The sequence below is a fragment of the Phacochoerus africanus genome, chromosome 11 (genome assembly GCF_016906955.1).
Source record: "Phacochoerus africanus isolate WHEZ1 chromosome 11, ROS_Pafr_v1, whole genome shotgun sequence".
NCBI lineage: Eukaryota > Metazoa > Chordata > Mammalia > Artiodactyla > Suidae > Phacochoerus > Phacochoerus africanus.
In genome coordinates, this window is record NC_062554.1 from 9,645,138 (window position 1) to 9,663,543 (window position 18,406).

Consider the following 18,406-nt stretch of genomic DNA (forward strand, 5'->3'; position numbering starts at 1 on the left):
ATCCCTGGCCTTGCTCAGTGAGTTAAGGCTCCAGCGTGGCAATGAGCTGTGGTGTAGGTCACAGACACGGCTCGGGTCCCGAGTTGCTGTGGCTACGGTATAGGCCGGCAGCTGTAGCTCCGATTCGACCCCTAGCCCGGGAACTTCCATATGCCATGGGTGTGGCTCTAAAAAGAAAAACAAAAACAAAAACAAAAAACAAAAAACAAAGTGGACTTAGAGAAAGAAGAATTCTCTCGGATACTGTCTTAGGGTCTGTGGCTGCTGTAACAAACGACCACAACTGGGCCACTTCAACCAACAGGTTCTTATGCTCTCTCTCTCTTGGAGGCCACGTCGGAGGTCAGTTTCACGGCATCGGTTTCCAAGCGACTGGCAGGGCCGGGCACCCTCCTGAGGCTCTAGGGGAGAATAAGTTTCCTTCCCTTTTCGGGCTGCTAGAGCTGCATATATTCCTTGGATCATGGGCCCTCTCCCAACTTCAGTCAGGAGAGAAGCATCTGCCACTCTCTTTCTCTGCTTCCACTGTCACGTCACCTCCTGCTTTCTGGATCTAGTGCAGCCACTCTCTGTCAGTCTTACAGGCCACATGTGAGTCACTGGAGCCCATCCAGATGCTCCAGGATCATCTTCTCACCAGGGAGCCTCAGTTTAGTCACAGGTGCAAAGATCCATTGTTCCCACATATGAGGTAACCTTCATGGGTCTAGATATTAGACATGGATATCTTGGGGGGAAATCACATTTTTACTGGGCCACAGATGCCAAGGAAGCTGTTCATTCTCTTGGCACCTCAGGTTTCTCATCAGGGAATGTTATGCAAATACATGTAAAGGAGGAGACCTGTTCTGCCCCTGGACCACCAGCTGGGGAAGGTAGGAGCCTCAGGAGCATCTTGTCCTGGGCAGATGAGTCCTGACCCTACGCCTTCTCCATGTACTCCTACCTTCCACGTTAGCCAGGGTCCATGGCGACAACAAGCAAGATGGTGTAGGGAAAATCCTCCAGCTGCTGAGTCCTGAGACTTCCATTCAGATCCCAGACTGTCAGCAACTTCTGAGGCACTTTCCATATCTGGAATATTTTGCATTCCCAAGAAACTCAGATACCTTAGTCCTGCCCTGAGGAGTGGAGAGGAACAGTTCCGACCCGTGTAACCATGAGATGGTATGATTAGAGACTTCCCTTCCGTGGCGTCTTCCTATTGGCTAAAGGATCTCGGTCCCCTACAGTAACAAGCATCCTCTAGCACCAGACTGGAGGTGGTACCTGCTCTCAAAGGACTGGCGGGCTGGTGGAGGTCTATTGAGAGGGTCCTTGCTCCGCACGTTCTTCCACCCAATCCCACTGGTCCAGACCAGGGTCAGCAAACCATCGTCTGGGTCTGAACCCCCTGTGAGCTAAGAGCGACTTGGACAGATGACCACTGGCCATTATTGGATGACCAACTAAGCCCCCGCTGGGTGAAAAGTCAGCCCCCCAACCTCCTTTCTTCTCACTGGGGAACCCGTAGTACCAAAAACTAAACTCAATTATTCACTTTGTTTTTGTTTGTTTGTCTGCTTTTTGCTTTTTAGGGCCACACCCGCGGCAATATGGAGTTTCCCAGACTAGGGGTCGAATCGGAGCTGTAGCCACCGGCCTACACCACAGCCACAGCAACATAAGATCCGAGCCCTAAATCTGTGACCTACAACACAGCTCACAGCAAGGCTGGATCCTTAACCCACTGAGCAAGGCCGGGGATCGAAGCCCCAACCTCATCGTTCCTAGTCAGATTTGTTTCCACTGCGCCATGAAGGGCACTCCTTACTTTGAATTTTGACATTTATAACTTTGAGGACAGTTCCTTCCTCTCCTGTTGTATAAGAACCCACATAAAGTCCTTCGTTTGCTTCCTGGCCTGTAAAGCCTCCGCCAGCCACCACTAATCAGTGGCCCTATGTCCCACCCAGATCAGGTGGAAGCCATCCCCAGAGGCCCAGCTCCCTGGAGCCAGGAGGACCTGCAGGGCAGTCTAACGGCACCCAGCCCCTGGTGAAAGTGCCCAGTGGATTCTTGCTGCCCTCTAGATGCCTTGGCCAGCCCACCCCCCCCAATCCCAGGGTGGGCCCTGCCTGCCTGCAGCCACTCCCTCCCCTCCCCCAGCCCTGCTGAGCTGCTTCCAGTTCCCTAGGGTCTCCGACCTCCCCTCAGCCCAGATTTTGCACAACCTGTTCCCTCTGCCTCAAAGTCCTTTTACCCCAATGCAATGCCTCTTGGCATTTCACACATCCTCGCCCTGATCCCATCCCCGCTGGGCTGTCTGCCTCTGGGCTTTAACAGTCCCCTGCTTCAGCCCAGCCCAGCACCGACCAAGCTTCTGTTTTGACTGACAGGTGGATGGATGGATTAGCCAAAGGAAGGCATGAGGAAATTTCGGGGCCAAGGTCTGAACCTGCAACACAGCCGCAGCCACAACCATAGCAGTGACAACATCAGGTCCTTAGCCCGCGAAGCTTCCAGGGAACTCAGACCAAGCTTTTTAAATGCCTGTGCCTCCCTCAGTGCACAGGAGTGTAGGAGACACTGAGAGCTGTAATGTCTGATTCTGCCCTGGTGGGCCGTGTCCTTAGTGGCGGTGCTCCTGCCATCTGGGGAGGAAGCAGGCCACACGTCAGGGGCTGGGCTGCGTGTCAGGAGCCGAATTTCCTTCTGTCCCCGTAGCAGATCCTTGTCTGCACGTTGAGGGCTGGGATCCTGGCTCTCGATGGACGAGGGCCTGGGTCAGATGTGGGACGGGAGCTGTGCGGACACGAACCAGGCAGGTGGCAGCTGAGTGTCCAGACGATAAATCAGTGCCGCCCAGGCGACACCAGAGAGACCAGCCTGGACTCTGGGACTTGCAACCTGGGCCATTCAAGACAAAGGTCGCTGTTTGGTGGGAGCTGCAATCAGCCTGGCCCTGGGCCCTGCCCAACCCCCAACCTCTCCCTCCCCTGAGAGCCAGGATTCAAAGGGACTTGGCTGGCCCTGCCTCAGACCTGAGCCAGCAATAAGCCTGTGCCACCGATTGCGACAGTCCCCGCATATGTGTCTGCACGCGTGTCCACGTGTGTATATGTGCTTGTACAGAGCCCGCACATGCCTGTGTGTTGCTGGCTCGTGGGTCTGAGTGTGCACGGCTGCATGCGTGACTCCCTGCACGTGCAAAGCAGGAGGCGAGAAGCTGGAGGAGTCCCGCCCCCCAGGGCTGCCACACGGTGACATCTGCCCTGACCCTCTGCCCTCCAATCTCTCGCCAAAGCTCACTCCCCTCCGGCTTCAGGTCCCAGACCATCAGCACCGTCGTCATCCCGTCTCCCGTCCGTCCAGCGCTGCTGGGAAAGGCCTGAATCCTGAAACACTGGGATGAAGCCTGAGGGTGGAGCAAGGGGCACGTCAGCGCGCCTCCAGACTGCCGTCTCCACGGCTCTGCACCTGGCTCTGTGCTTCTGCCAACCTTTCCATCTCACTCCTGTCCCGGCCCCTGCCCTGGGCTTCCTGGTGCTACTGACGACTTTCCTAGGAACCCGGAGTATACCCCCCTCAGCACCCCTCTGCACCCAGGAGCCCTCAGACAGGACAGACTGGGAAAGCCCAGCTCCTTGCTCTAGGCAGTAGCACATTTGGGGAATCGCTTTTCTGTCCTGAATTGCGGGAAGGGCTGAGGCTGCTCCTGATCGGATCACACCCTGCTGACTGCCTCCCCCTCCTCTTCTTCTCCCCCAAATCCTTCTCCAGGTTCTCCCGTGGGCATTTCCTAACAAACGAGGCTCGCTGGGGCTCCTTCGTCAGGGTCTGCTCCTAGGGAGCCTGACCTCAAGCAGGGACCTGGGCTTATGGACCCCTGATCCCAAGTATCTCCCCACAACCCCGCTGAACAGACAGCGTGATGGGCCCAGAACGGGACTGGTGCCTCCAGAGCCTCCCCCAGCCTCCTGCATCCCCCTGCCCTGCTGCAGCCCCCCTTCTGGACCACCACAGCCCCGTCTTTACTGTGGGCCCCAGGCCTCCCTGCAGCACCCACCCCAGCCCTGGGTTAGGAAGCTTCCTGATCCCGTGGGGGCTCCCACTCCTGAGCGTGTCCCCTTAACCCATCTTCTCCCCTTGGAGGATGACGCACTCGGGCTCAGGAAGCAGGAAAAGAGTCATCTTTCCAGGTGGGGTCCCCGGGCAAGAGGGGCTTTGCCCACACCCCTCCCCACTCTGCCTTCAAGGGGGTGTAACTGCGAGGCTGATGGGGGTCCAGCTTCAAAATCTAGACTTCCTCTTCCTCAGAGGAGGCCTCCTATGGTAGAAAAGGCACCAATCTGGAAAATGGCCTTCTTTTTTTCTGTTTTTCAGGCCGCACCTGGGGCAGGTGGGAATTCCCAGGCTACACGTGGAATCGGAGCTGAAGCTGCCGGCCTACACCACAGCCACGGCAATGGGGCATCCGAGCTGGGTCTGTGACCTAGACCACAGCTCCTGGCAATGCTGCATCCTCAACCCACGGACCCCTGAGGCCAGGGAGCAAAGCCGTGTCCCCATGGACACTCTTCGGGTCTGTTTCTGCTGAGCCGCGGTGCGGAGTCCTGGAAACAGGATTCCCGATCCCAGTGGCAACTCTGCCATCGCCTGGCTGAGTAGCTCCAGGGAGAACCTGGCTCTCTGAGGGCCTCAGGGTCCCCGTCTCGGAAGGCCAACCACGGTGCGCAGCGAACAGGACATTCAGAAGGCAAGACTCAAGCCGCCCACCCACGTGTGTGAGTCCCACTGTCTCTGAATGAAGGAACCAGCTGCTCACCCCTCAGCACCGTCATTTCCTGTCTGGCCCTGGAGGTGCCTGCGCACCGGCCCCAGGGCTGGTGAGGATGCCCGGGATAACTCACACACAGCGCTTGGCAGGCCCGGCGCACAGTCAGCTCTGGGGGCTGCGGGCTATTTTTGCTCGTGTGCTGGACCATGACAGGGCTGTGTAACTGGCTTGGCCACGTGGTCTTGCTGACTTGCCACACGTCCTTTGCTTTGTAAAACCAGAGAACTTTCCGCAAAGGACACACTGGTGGAGGGAGAGTTTAAAGGGTTTCCCACCTTTCAGTCCCACAACCCCACCTCTATTGCCTCCTGGGCTTTACAAAGAACAGTTTCCCCAGGAGCTGCAGGCTGGGCCGGGGCACAGGGGGTCCTCAGGACGGGGGGCTAGTCAGGTGGGGATTGTGTGTGTGTGTGTGTGTCCCTAATGGGGTCTGCTGCTGTAGGGCACAGGCAAATTGCATTTCCTTTCCTTTTGCTAAAGTGAATAGAAATAATGCAGGCTTAACCTGTTTTGTGTCTTCAGGTTAAAAAATGCAGTTATTTGAATGACATAATGCCATTTGCAGCAACATGGATGGAACTAGAGAATCTCATACTGAGTGAAGTGAGCCAGAAAGACAAAGACAAATACCATATGATATCACTTATAACTGGAATCTAATATCCAGCACAAATGAACATCTCCTCAGAAAAGAAAATCATGGACTTGGAGAAGAGACTTGTGGCCGCCTGATGGGAGGGGGAGGGAGTGGGAGGGATCGGGAGCTTGGGCTTATCAGACACAACTTAGAATAGATTGACAAGGAGATCCTGCTGAATAGCATTGAGAACTTTGTCTAGATACTCATGTTGCAACAGAAGAAAGGCTGGGGGGAAAATGTAATTGTAATGTATGCATGTAAGGATAACCTGACCCCCTTGCTGTACAGTGGGGAAAAAAAAAAAAAAAAAAAAAAAGCAGTTATTCTGTCAGTTTTCTTTTCAATTTTAAAAATACGGTAAAATGTAACTAACAACATTTGCCATCTAATCTATTTTAAAGTACAGCTCAGCGGCGTTCATTCCCTTCACACTGGTGCAGCTGTCACCACCATCCAGTTACAGGACACTTTTCATCTGGAAAAACGGAAACTTTGTACCCATCAAATAAACATTCCTCATTACCCCCACCCCATGTCTTTTTTTTAAGAATGTGGGCAAGGGAGTTCCCAATGTCACTCAGCAGTAATGAACCTGACTAGTAACCATGAAGATGTGGGTTCAGTCTGAGGCCTCTCTCAGTAGGTTGGGGATCTGGCACTGCGGTGAGCTGTGGTGTAGGTCACAGATGCCATTCAGATCCCGTGTTGCTGTGACTGTGGCATAGGCTGGCAGCTACGGCTCTGATTTGACCCCTAGCCTGGGAACTTCTATATGCCACAGGCAAATGGAAAGTTAAAAGACAAAAGATAAAATAAAATAAAATTTAGAATCAGTGCAAGAATTGAGCTTGGTTGGTTGCCCGTGTGCCTGGCACTGTGCTTGGGCTAAGACAGGAGCCACTCAAGGCTTGATTCTGGCTCTGAAGGGGCAGGATACAATAAGTTTGAACAAAATCAAAGCGAATTTTCTTCATTTCTTGATTCAGTAAAACTCTCCTTACCCTGTCGGGCCAAGGGGGCCAGGAAGCAGTGATGGAGGCCATGCTCTCCCTGCACTGGAGGCTCCCAGCTGGTCCAGAGAAAGAGGGCCCCGTCTACCGGCCATGCAGCCTTCTGCTCCCCAGGCCTCTGCTTCCACAGATCTCACCCGCCCTCCCATGGAGGGAGCCACAGGTTGCTGCAGACCTGCAGGAGAGATGGCACCCCACGGCCTGGCCCGAGGAAGAGGAAATCTGGACCCTGGGATCCAGCCCAGCTCTACCCAGTCTCACCACCCCAGGACATAGACCAAGACCCACTGTTCTCATTGAGAGGACAGAAAACCCCTTTCCCCTGGAATCGGAGCTGCAGCTGCGATCTATGCCACAGCCACGGCAATGCCGGATCCAAGCTGCACCTGTGACCTACACCACAACTCATGGCAATGCCGGATCCTTAATCCACTGAGTGAGGCCAGTGATCGAACCCATGTCCTCATGGATACCAGTCGGGTTTGTCACCATTGAGCCACAATGGGAACTCTGGTATGGGGTTCCTTAAAAAACGTTAATTGTTAAATACATGTAACATGGAACTTACCGTTGTGACCATTTTAAGATGCAGAATTCAGTGGCATTAAGAACACGCACAATGTTGCACAACCAACACCCTTCCTAGTTCCAGAAGTTCATCATCCTACAAACAGGAACAGAGACCCTATACCTGGGCTAGCTTCCCTCAAGCTACCCAAGCAACTACAGGGGCTTTGTTTTGCTTTTGGTTTTGGTTTTGGTTTTTGGTTGCACTACACCCATGGCATGTGGAAGCTCCCAGGCCAGAGTCTGAATCTGCACTACAGCAGCAACCTGAGCCACTGCAGTGGCGATGCCAGATCAGAGCCCCACTGCACCACAAGGGCACTCCAGTTTTTGCTTTTTTGAGGTAATGCAAAATGTTCTAAAACTGACTGGGGTGACAGTTGCCCACCTCTGTGAATAAACTGAAATCCACTGAGTTGTACACTTTAAATAGTGAATCTCATGGTACATGAATTATACATCAATAAAGCTAGACAGAGAGAGAGAAGAAAGAAAAGAAGGAAGGAAAGAGAGAGAGAAAGAAGGAAGGAAAGACAGACAGTCGGAGGGAGGGAGGAAGGAAGGGATGAGGGGGCAAAGAAGAACCCTCCGATATTCTAGACTCCACGCTAGGCACAGCAAACATCAGTCAACCACTGGAAATATCTGAAACTTACGGCGCCTCCAAGACAATGAAAGAAGCAATAAGACCCACACCCAGCTCAACTCCTGACTAGACTGACCCCAATAGACTAACTGTCCGAGAGAAAAGGAGGCATGCCAACTTGCAGGCATACATTCTGTTTACCATAACTTCTTCTATTTTTCTACACCTAGGGATTGGCATTTCACCAAAAAATAGGAGATATTTATTAAAACCCTGGAACAACCCCTAAATTTTTTTCCAAAAGGTATCATCAATAACCAAGTCGTATAAGAAAATGGAATCATAATGAAATGCTTAGTTAATCCCAAATGAGGCATAAAAGGAGGAAAAGGGGATCTAAATTTAAAAAGAAAAGAAGACTCAACAACACACTGTCTACGAGAACTTTAAATATAAAAACATACGAAGGTTAAAAAAGGGATGGAAAAAATTACACCATGCAAACCCCAATCAAGCATTAATCAAAAGGAAGTTAAGGTAAGTGGATCAGGGTTGTTTTATCAGACAAAGTAGATTTAACAACAAGGAATTTACTAGGAAGTGGGAGAGATGTTATATAATGATAAAGGAGCCAGTTTATCAAGAAACATAATAACACTAAGCCTGTAATAGTTCAGCAAAACCTGATAGCTCAGCAGTTAATGAACCCAACCATGAGGATTTGGGTTCGATCCCTGGCCTTGCTCAGTGGGTTAAGGATCTGGCAGTACCATGAGCTGTGGTGTAGATCGCAGACGCGGCTCAGATCTGGTGTTGCTGTGGTTGTGGCTGTGGCGTGGACCAGCGACTACAGCTCTGATTGGACCCCTAGCCTGGGAACCTCCATATGCCGTGGTTGTGGCCCTAAGAAGACAAAAAGACCAAAAAAAAAAGAAAGAAAGAAAGAAAGAACTGATAGAATTGAATTGATAGAATTGAAAAGGAAAAATAGATAAATGCAAAACTATAGTTGGAGATTTCAAATTTCCTCTCTCCATTTCATAATTGATAGCACGAGTAGCCAGAAAAGTCACAAGAATATAGAAGACACAAATAACAATGTCAAAAGACCTGATCTAACTAGTATTTACAGAATACTGTACATAACAGCAGCAGAATAAACACTTTTTTCAAATGCACATTTAAGATTTGAAAGATATATAAATACATATATTTTAATATATATAATACATATATTTGCCAAGATAAATCATATTACTGTATTCTGTCCTCAAAATAAACCTCAACAAATTTAAAATTGAAACCACATAAAATTTGTTTTCTAAACAAAGTGGAGGGGAGTTCCCGTCGTGGCTCAGTGGTTAACGAATCCGACTAGGAACCATGAGGTTGCAGGTCTGATCCCTGGCCTTGCTCAGTGGGTTAAGGATCTGGCGTTGCTGTGAGCTGTGGTGTAGGTCGCAGGCATGGCTCAGATCTGGCGTTGCTGCAGCTGAGGTGTAGGCAGATAGCCACAGCTTTGATCTGATCTCTAGCCTGGGAATTTCCAAATGCTGTGGGTGCATCCATACAAAGTTAAAAAAAAAAAAAAAGAGCAGAAATAAATAACATTGAAAACAGAGAAAATCAACAGAAGAAAGGCTGGGGGAAAAATGTAATTGTAATGTATACATGTAAGGATAACCTGACCCCCTTGCTGTACAGTGGGAAAAAAATAATAATAAATAATTTAAAAAAAAAGAAAACAGAGAAAATCATTGAAACCAAAAATTGTTATTAGAAAAACAAAACTGATAAACCCCTACTCAAATTGGTCAAGAGAAAAAGAATGAAGACACAAATTATCAATATCAAGAGTGAAAAAGCATGACAGCTCCTACAGATATTAAAAAGATAAGAAGTTATTATGAAAAACTTTGTGCAAATAAATTTGGTTTTTATTTTTCTATTATAGTTGATTTACATTGTTCTGCCAATTTCGCTGTACAGCAAAGTGACAGTCATATATATATGTACATTCTTTTTTGTTATTGTTGCATTTTAGGGCCACACCAGCCGCATATGGAGTTTCCCAGGCTAGGGGTTCAATCCGAGCTGTAGCTGCTGTCCTACACCACAGCCACAGCAACACAGGATCCGCGCTGCGCCTGCGACCTACACCAAAGCTCATGGCAACGCCGTATCCTTAACCCACTGAGCAAGGCCAGAGATCAAACCCGAAACCTCAAGGTTCCTACTCAGATTCACTTCTGCTGCACCACAACAGGAACTCCTATGTATAGTCTTTTCCTCATATTATCCTCCATCATGTTTCATCCCAAGTGACTAGATACAATTCCCTGTGCTATACAGCAGGATCTCATTGCTTATCCATTCCAAAGGCAATAGTTTGCATCTATTTACCCCAGATTCCCAAACCATCCCACTCCCTCCCCCTCCCTCTTGGCAACCACAAGTCTGTTCTGTAAGTCCATGAGTTTGTTCCTTTTTTGTAGATAGGTTCATTTGTGCCTTATATTAGACTCCAGATATAAGTGATATCATATGGTATTTGTCTTTCTCTTTCCTATTTACTTTGCTTCACTTACAATGAGAGTCTCTAGTTCCATCCATGTTGTTGCAAGTGAATTATTTTTGTTCTTTTTGATGGCTGAGTAGTACTCCATTGTGTGTAGATACCACATCTTCTTAATCCATTCATCTGTCGATGGACGTTTAGGTTGTTTCCATGTCTTGGCTATTGGGAATAGTGCTGCAATGAACATAAGGGTGCATGTATTTTTTTCAAGGAAAGTTTTGTCCACATATATGTCCAGCAGTGGGATATCTGAGTCATATGGTAATTCTATATTTAGTTTCCTGAGGTACCTCCATACTGTTTTCCATAATGGTTGCACCAATTTACATTCCCACCAACAGTGTAGGAGGGTTCCATTTTCTCCACACTCTCTCCAGCATTTGTTATTTGTGGACTTGTTAATGATGGGCATTCTGAGAGGTGAGAGGTAGTAAACCTCATGATAGTTTTGATTTGCATTTCTCTAATAATTAGTGATGTTGAGCATTTTTTCATGTGCCCATTGGCCATTTGTACATCTTCTTTGGAGAAATGTCTATTCAGGCCTTCCGCCCATTTTTCAATTGGGTTGTTGTTTTTTTTTTTTTTTTGCCCTTGAGTTGTGTAAGTTGTTTGTATATTTCAGAGATTACGCCTTTGTCAGTTGCATCATTTGAAACTATTTTCTCCCATTCCGTAGGTTGTCTCTTTTCTGTGTTTTCCTTTGTCGTGCAAAAGCTTGTCAGTTTGACTAGGTCCCATTGGTTTAGTTTTGCTTTTATTTCTGTTGCCTTGGAGACCGCCCTAAGAAAACATTTGCACGGGTGATGTCAGAGAATGTCTTGCCTATGTTCTCTTCTAGGAGTTCGATGGTGTCTTATGTTTAAGTCTTTAAGCCATTTTGAGTTTATTTCTATGCGTGGTGTGAGGGTGTGTTCTAGTTTCGTTGATTTGCATGCAGCTGTCCAGTTTTCCCAGGACCACTTGCTGAAAAGACTTTTTCCCATTTTATAGTCTTGCCTCCTTTGTCAGAGATTAATGGACCATCACTGTCTGGGTTTATTTCTGGTTCTCTATTCTGTTCCATTGGCCTGTATGTCTGTTTTGGTTCCAGGACCACACTGTTGTGATTACTGTAGCTTTGTAATATTGTCTGAAATCTGGGAGAATAATGCCTCCTGCTTGGTTTTTGCTCCTCAGGATTGCTTTGGCAATTCTGGGCCTTTTATGGTTCCATATAAATTTTTGGATTGTTTGTTCTAGTTCTGTGAAGAATGTCATGGGTAATTTGATAGAGATTGCACTGAGTCTGTAGATTGCTTTGGGTGGTATGGCCATGTGCCAATGAATGTGATATCTTTGTTGAAATGTCCCAATGGAGTGCTCTCAGAATGGCCAAGCTATTTCTTCGTCATTGGTGCCTAGTATAATACTGAGGCTTAGGCAGGCCAGAGGGAAAGTGTGGGATACAGAGTGTGCAAAATACCGTAAAGAACAACCCTCCAGACCCAAGGGGAGTTGGCCTGCTAGAGGTCACCCTGGGATAACTGCCTGGGTTCAAATTCCTCCAAGCTTATTTCAGGTCTGAGCCTCTTTCCCAATACCACGTAGGCAAGACGTGACAACCTTGATGAATTCTGCGCTTGCCCAACGGCAGTGTTGGAAACTCAGATTCAGGCTTTCCTTCCTGCCCAGTCCTCTACTGTACCATCCCAACACAGGACTAAAAGGGTTGTTAAAAATCTGGGTTCAGGAGCTCCCATTTTGGCTCAGCGGGTTAAGAACCTGACCAATATCCATGAAGATGGAGGTTCGCTCTCTGGCCTCCCTTAGTGGGTTAAGGATCTGGTGTTGCCCCAAGCTGCAGGATAGGTTGCTGATGCGGCTCAGATCTGGCGTGGCTGTGGTGGTGGCATAGGCTGGCAGCTCTGGCTCCGAGTCAACCCTTCGCCTGGGAAGTTCCATGTGCCACAGGTGTGGCCCTAAAAAGGAAAAAAAATGTCTGGGTTCAGGTTCTTGCTCTCTCTTTCTCTCCTTCCCTCTTGCCACTCCCACCCTTCCCTCCCATCCAGGCCCAGGTGAATTAGAATCAGCAAGGCCTTTGTCATCAGACTAATTCAGATTCCAGTCACAGCTCTTTCTCTCTAAGCCTCTGTTTCTTCAGCCATATTTCAAGGTTGTTGAGACCTCATACCTCTAGGGTTATGAAGGTTAAATAACAAGATGTACATACAGTGTAAAGCTCAAGGTCAATGCTAAATTCACATCGGCCTCTGGCCTCTTCCTTCACGGATGATATTTCCTCTTCTTAATTTGACTTTGAACCACAAAAGCTCCAGAATGGCAGGAACTGGGTCTGATTTCTCCTCACCAATGTACCCCAGTACTACACCAGTCTTGGCAGAGAGCACGTATGTGATAAATGCATTGAATGAGTGAAGAAATGAATGAAGGGATGAATAATGACAACAGTTGCCTGGGTCACATGACATGTAATACTGGCTCTCACAATATATTTTTCAAGTGCCCTGAGTGTGCCTGACTGCAGAGGCAGGGAATCGAGCTTTTCAAACCTTCGTGCCTCCATTTCAACTGTAAAATGGGACTGATTAGGAGTTCCCTTGGTGGCGCAGTGGTTAACGAATCCGACTAGGAACCACGAGGTTGTGGGTTCGATCCCTGGCCTTGCTCAGTGGATTAAGGACCCGGCGTTGCCGTGAGCTGTGGTCTAGGTCGCAGACGTGACTCGGATCCCACGTTGCTGTGGCTCTGGCATAGGCTGGTGGCTACAGCTCTGATTAGACCCCTAGCCTGGGAACCCCCATATGCCGTGGGAGCGGCCCTAGGAAAGGCAAAAAGACAAAATAAATAAATAAATAAATAAAATGGGACTGATTAGTACTTACTCCAAAGGGTTGTTGTGAAGCTTCAATAAATCCACACATGCAATGTACCTAGAACGGAACTGGCAGATAGGAAATAAACACGTGCGGAAGTTTAGCAGGTGTTCCCACCTGCACGTGTTCATGAGAACAGCCACTTCTCCTTTTGGAAAAGCAAGGCCCGTTCCACCCTCACCTCCAGTCTCCCGATGCTTCTCCAGCTCAACAGCACCCCCATGACCCTCAGAGATGACAGGCTCCTCCTGCAGGTTCTCTGAGCTGTTCTGCCAGGTCCTCAGCACAAAGCTGTTCACTGGTGATTCTCCAAGAGCAGGCTTCAAACCCGCAGCTTTAGCATCATCCAGGACCTTGTCAGAAATGCCACTTCTCAGCCCCGCCCCAGACCTACTGAATCAGAAACTCTAGGAGTTCCCGTTCTGGCACAGTGGTTAACAAATCTGACTAGGAACCATGAGGCTATGGGTTCGATCCCTGGCCTTGCTCAGTGGGTTAAGGACCCGGCGTTGCCGTTAGCTGTGGTGTAGGTTGCAGACACAACTCGGATCCTACATTGCTGTGGCTCTGGCATGGGCCGGCAGATACAGCTCCGATTAGACCCCTAGCCTGGGAACCTCCATATGGGAATAAGTAGAGCACCTCCTTGCTGGGATTGTTGTAAGGACTAAAGGAATGAACAGAGTGACTCATGCAGGGCCTAATATTGAGTCCTTGACAAATGTTATCTGTAGAAGGATTATGATGGAAAACAAGAATTGGGAGCACGGGAGTTTTTTTCCATATGGCAAAAAAAAAAAAATAATAATAATAATAAAATAAAATTGTTTTTATTTATTTATTTATTTTTAGCGCTGCACCACCCGCGACATGTGGAAGTTCCCAGGGGTCAAATCGGAGCTACAGCTGCCAGCCTACACCACAGCCACAGCCACAGCCACAGCCACAGCCACAGCACTGTCCTTTTTTAAAACGATAACATATAACATCATATTTCCTTCAGGTGTAGGACATGACTCGACATATGTGTAGACTGCGGAATAATCACCGCAGTAAGTCTAGTTAACAGCCATCCACACACAGTAATTGTCTGTCAATGCGTCTGTTTGTTCCCCCAGAATGCAGGCTCCCAGAGAGTCGGGATCAGCAAAGAGCTAGGAGGGTCTTGGGAAAGGGGGCCCAGATGGATAAAAAGCCGAATGCACCGGGAGCTCTCCATGCAATGAAAGGTTTCCTCCCGCCCCTTCCCTGCAGAGGAAAGGTCTTGGGAGGGTTGAGTAAGACACTTACGGACACAATGATGCAAGGGGAACTTTCTGTGCATATTGCAACAGAAGATGCTAAAATGGGGTTGGTTCCCAAGGGTCTCAGCCCTCCTCCTCCTCTCTTGTCAGCCAGGCGTGTCCCACAAGACAGGGCCAAAGGCCGCTCATGAGCGCCCCCCTTCTCCTGCAATGCCTGGCGTTAGAGATGGGGGCCCGTGCTCCCGGGTTCTGGTCTGAAACCTAAAGTCGTCTTCGATCACCTCTGAGCGTGTGCCCTACGCCCACGTCACCTAGAGATTCTACGGCCTCAGCAGCTCCCCAGCCCTCCCTTCTTTCTCGCCCGCCACTACTCAGTCCAGCAGCATCCTTGCCACCTCTCCCTTCGGCCCGTGCTCTCTCTTGCCCTCCCCCCTCCTTCCTTTCTTCCTTCCAACAATAGCCAGGTCCCTCCTGTGGGCCAGGCCCGGGGCTGGGACACAGAGAACGTGCGGATTCCACCTTTGCCTTCAAGTAGCCTCTCTCGGGCAAGACAGATGTGTAGACACTAAGCGTCACAGATGCCGGAAAGAAAGAAGCTTGGGTCTGAGGGTGGCACAGAGGTATGGAGGGTGACTCTGTGAGACGACCCAAAAGCAAGGGACTGCCCCTTTCAGCGGTGACTTGCCTCTGCATCTTTTGGTGAATGTTCCCCTAGTGCGTATGATGGGCCCAGACTGGGACCAGGTTTTTTTGGCTTGTCCCAAGCCCCCACAACACCCACCCACCCACCCTCCTGATCGTTTCAACCCTCCCATCTAATCGGGGTGCTCTGTTCACACCCCCCCTTGGGTCCTGTCCCACAGGTTGAAGCCCAGGCTTCTCAATGAGATGACAATGCCCCCCTCAGATCTGCTCCATTCAACCTCTCCAGCCTTGTCTCCTACTCCTTCCTGCCTGCATCCCTCTTCCAGCATCCTGCCTCCAGCCACAGCAGGGTGCTCATGGTGCCCACCTCCAGGACTCCGCTCAGGCTACAGCCTCTGCCCAGAGGCCTTCTCCTTCCTCTCTGCCTGGCAGAATCGCACACATCATCTGAGGTCCAGCAGCAATGCCATCCATCATTTCTCAACCTTCTCAATTACCGTTCTCTCCTTAGTGCTCCCACAGCACTTTGTCCATGACTACTCTGTTGAATTCATTCCCCAGTCAGTCCTCCATTGGCTGAGCTGCAAATCTGAGCCGGGCCTGCAGGGGGGCACAGAGCGATGAGGCTCCTGCCCATCCTGGGAAAGCTCCTGGCCCAGGGGAGAGGCAGACACTGCCGAAGGTGACAGCACAGAGGGAAGGGCTGAACTCAGCACAGCCGCCCACATTTCCCTGCACCACAGCCTGGCTGTCTTGCTGTTACCGTTGGCTTTGGGATGCCATCTCTTGATTAGGCCTCCTCGAAGGCAAGGACTATGTCCGATTATTCTCTGTGTTCCTGTGAGAGCCGGGCCCAGGAAAACTGTGCTGAAGTAGATGCACCTGGGATCTGAATGTTTCAAAGAGGCCTTGGTCGCGATCCAAAGTCTTGCCATTTCTGAGAACAGTATCGTACTTTCATAGTTTAGGGGTGAACACCCTTTACCATGTTGTGATTTCACCGGACCCTCAAATATTCAAGTGCAATTGGCAAGACAGGAACTGTCACCTCCATGATCAGAGGCCAGGAAGGTGACTTGCCCAAGGATGGGCTCCAAGTCAGTGGGACAGGAAAGGCCAGGACACAGACCTCTCACTCCCCAGCCCAAGTGCTGCCTCTTAGGGCCAGTGGCTGGGCCATGCACTCATGCCCCCAGGCCTCCCCCATAGGAGACACCTCTGGAACAGGCACAAACCACACTCTGACCTGGGGTCCTTCCAGGCCAGCAAGAGCCTTGCCTCCAAAGGGATCCGAAACACCAGTGGGAAGAGAATTAAAGAATTCACAGCGCCTTCAGCATCCGCCTTGCTGCGCGGCTCATTCCAACCTCCCAGTCTTCGCACATACAGGACCTCCATGTCCCCCAACCTGGAAGCCACTAGCTTTCCCTCGGTTTCCTAAAAGGCACCAAGATCTTTCCAGCATCAGAGCCTCACCACAGGCTGGTCCCTCCTCCTAGAAAGCTCTTCCTTCCACTCTTGGCCAACTCATGCCTCGGGACTCTACGATTTTTTCTCAAGGTTTACACCCATGGCCTTGAGTGGGCTGAACAAATGGCAGTGTTTCTAGGTCCTGTCAGTGGCATCTGTCACGTGCTGCCCTGGCACTGTGACTTCTGACACCCCCCCTCCCCTAAGAAAAGACAAGCAAGACCTCAACAGCAGAGACTCCGGCTCCCCTTATGCAGAGACCCCACACCCAGCTTGCTCAAGCGGTCCCCAACCTTTTCACTGACATGCTTGGTCCTACCCCACCTCCCCCACCCTCCACATCCGGTAAGTCATTCGATCACATTCCAGTCGATCTCACCTCCTCGGGCACTTTTCTCTAGACCGGGCCTTCCCGTCATCCTTCCACTCCCATCCTAGCTCAGGGGTTATTCTCTCTCACCTGGGTCCCCCCCTACACTGCCCCCTCACTGCCCTCCTGGTCTCCAGCCTCTCCCCACATGATAGGTGGAAGATGCTTAAAGACATATGTGACCAGTTACTTCCCTCCTCAGAGATGTCCCTCAAGCTCACCCCAGTGTCTCAAGAGTGGCAGTCAAGAACCTTCATAAGATCTAGCCCCAGCCTCATTTCCCCCAGCTGCCTGGGCCCCAGCCCTCCCAGGTGCCCTAACATTGCCCCAAATATGCTGCCTTTTCAAAGGCTTTTATGGCTTTACCCCCACACCTGCCATCTACAAAGCTGCTCATCAAAGGGCAGGGAAAATAATTTTGGAACACTTTCTGTGTGCCTAGCACCATGCTAGGCTTTGTTTTCTTTTTAGGGTGGGGCCTTGGAGCTGCAGCTGCCAGCCTATGCCACAGCCACGGCCACACGGGATCCCTGCCACTTCTGTGACCTACATCGCAGCTTGCAGCAACGCATGATCCTTAACCTACTGAGCCAGGCCACGGCTCAAACCTGCATCCTCATGGATACTAGTCAAGTTCTTAACCCACTCAGCCACAACAGGGACTCTCACTAGTCAGATTCCTAACCCACTTAGCCTCAGTGGCAATTCCTGCTGGGCTTTTTTTTTTTTTTTTTTCCTTCATACTTTATGACACTTAGTTCTCAAAGTCCTTCACGAAATAAATGTTATTGTTCCCATTGTACAGATATGGAAAGTGAAGTTCAAGAAAGGGAGGGCCAGAAGTGGCTCTGGGTCTGATTCCAACACTGCTGTGCACGAATCTCTCTAGGAAGGGCACCCAGCCCCCAGTCACCCTCCTCCCCCAATCATGGTACCTTCTCCTCTGGGTCTATAGCCAGAGGTTTCTCTCTTGTCTCTGCATGGCTGCCAGCATCTGTGTGTGGCTGTCTCTTACCGACAGGAGCATCCGCAGGGCAGGGCCTGGACCGATTCCGCTGGGTTCCCAGGCCTCAGCAGTGTATAAATGCTCTGTGAGGTTTCTAGAGACACAGATAGAAAGGTAGAGGCAGCTTGGGTCAGGGACGGGGGCCGAGGGCGGCGGCGGTTAAGAGCCCATCCCTACTTAAGTAATCCCAGTCCCACCACCAACCAGCGGCGGGACCTGGGCGTTAGAAGCCAAAGCCAGGCCCTGCCAAAAGGAAAAAACGAACTCCCGCCCGCCCCGGCCCGGCCTGCACATGCCCGACCTCCCGGCCCACGTCCCTGCTGCCAGGCGACACCAACCTGCGCCGGGAGCGGCGAAGTGTGGGCGGAGGGAGCCGCGGGCATAACCAGGCGGCCGCTTGCAAAGAAAATTCCGCGCACGGCACAGCAGCGTAGAGCCGTGACCCCGGCGCAGCCCGCCAAGCCCCGCCAAGCCCCGCGTTCCCTCGCCCCCCACGGAGGCGGGGCGACCGCGGCTGGGACGGTCGGCCCCGCCCCTGCCGCGTCGGCCCCGCCCCCTTGTGAGGTTACAAAGTGCCGCGCGCCGAACCGCGGAC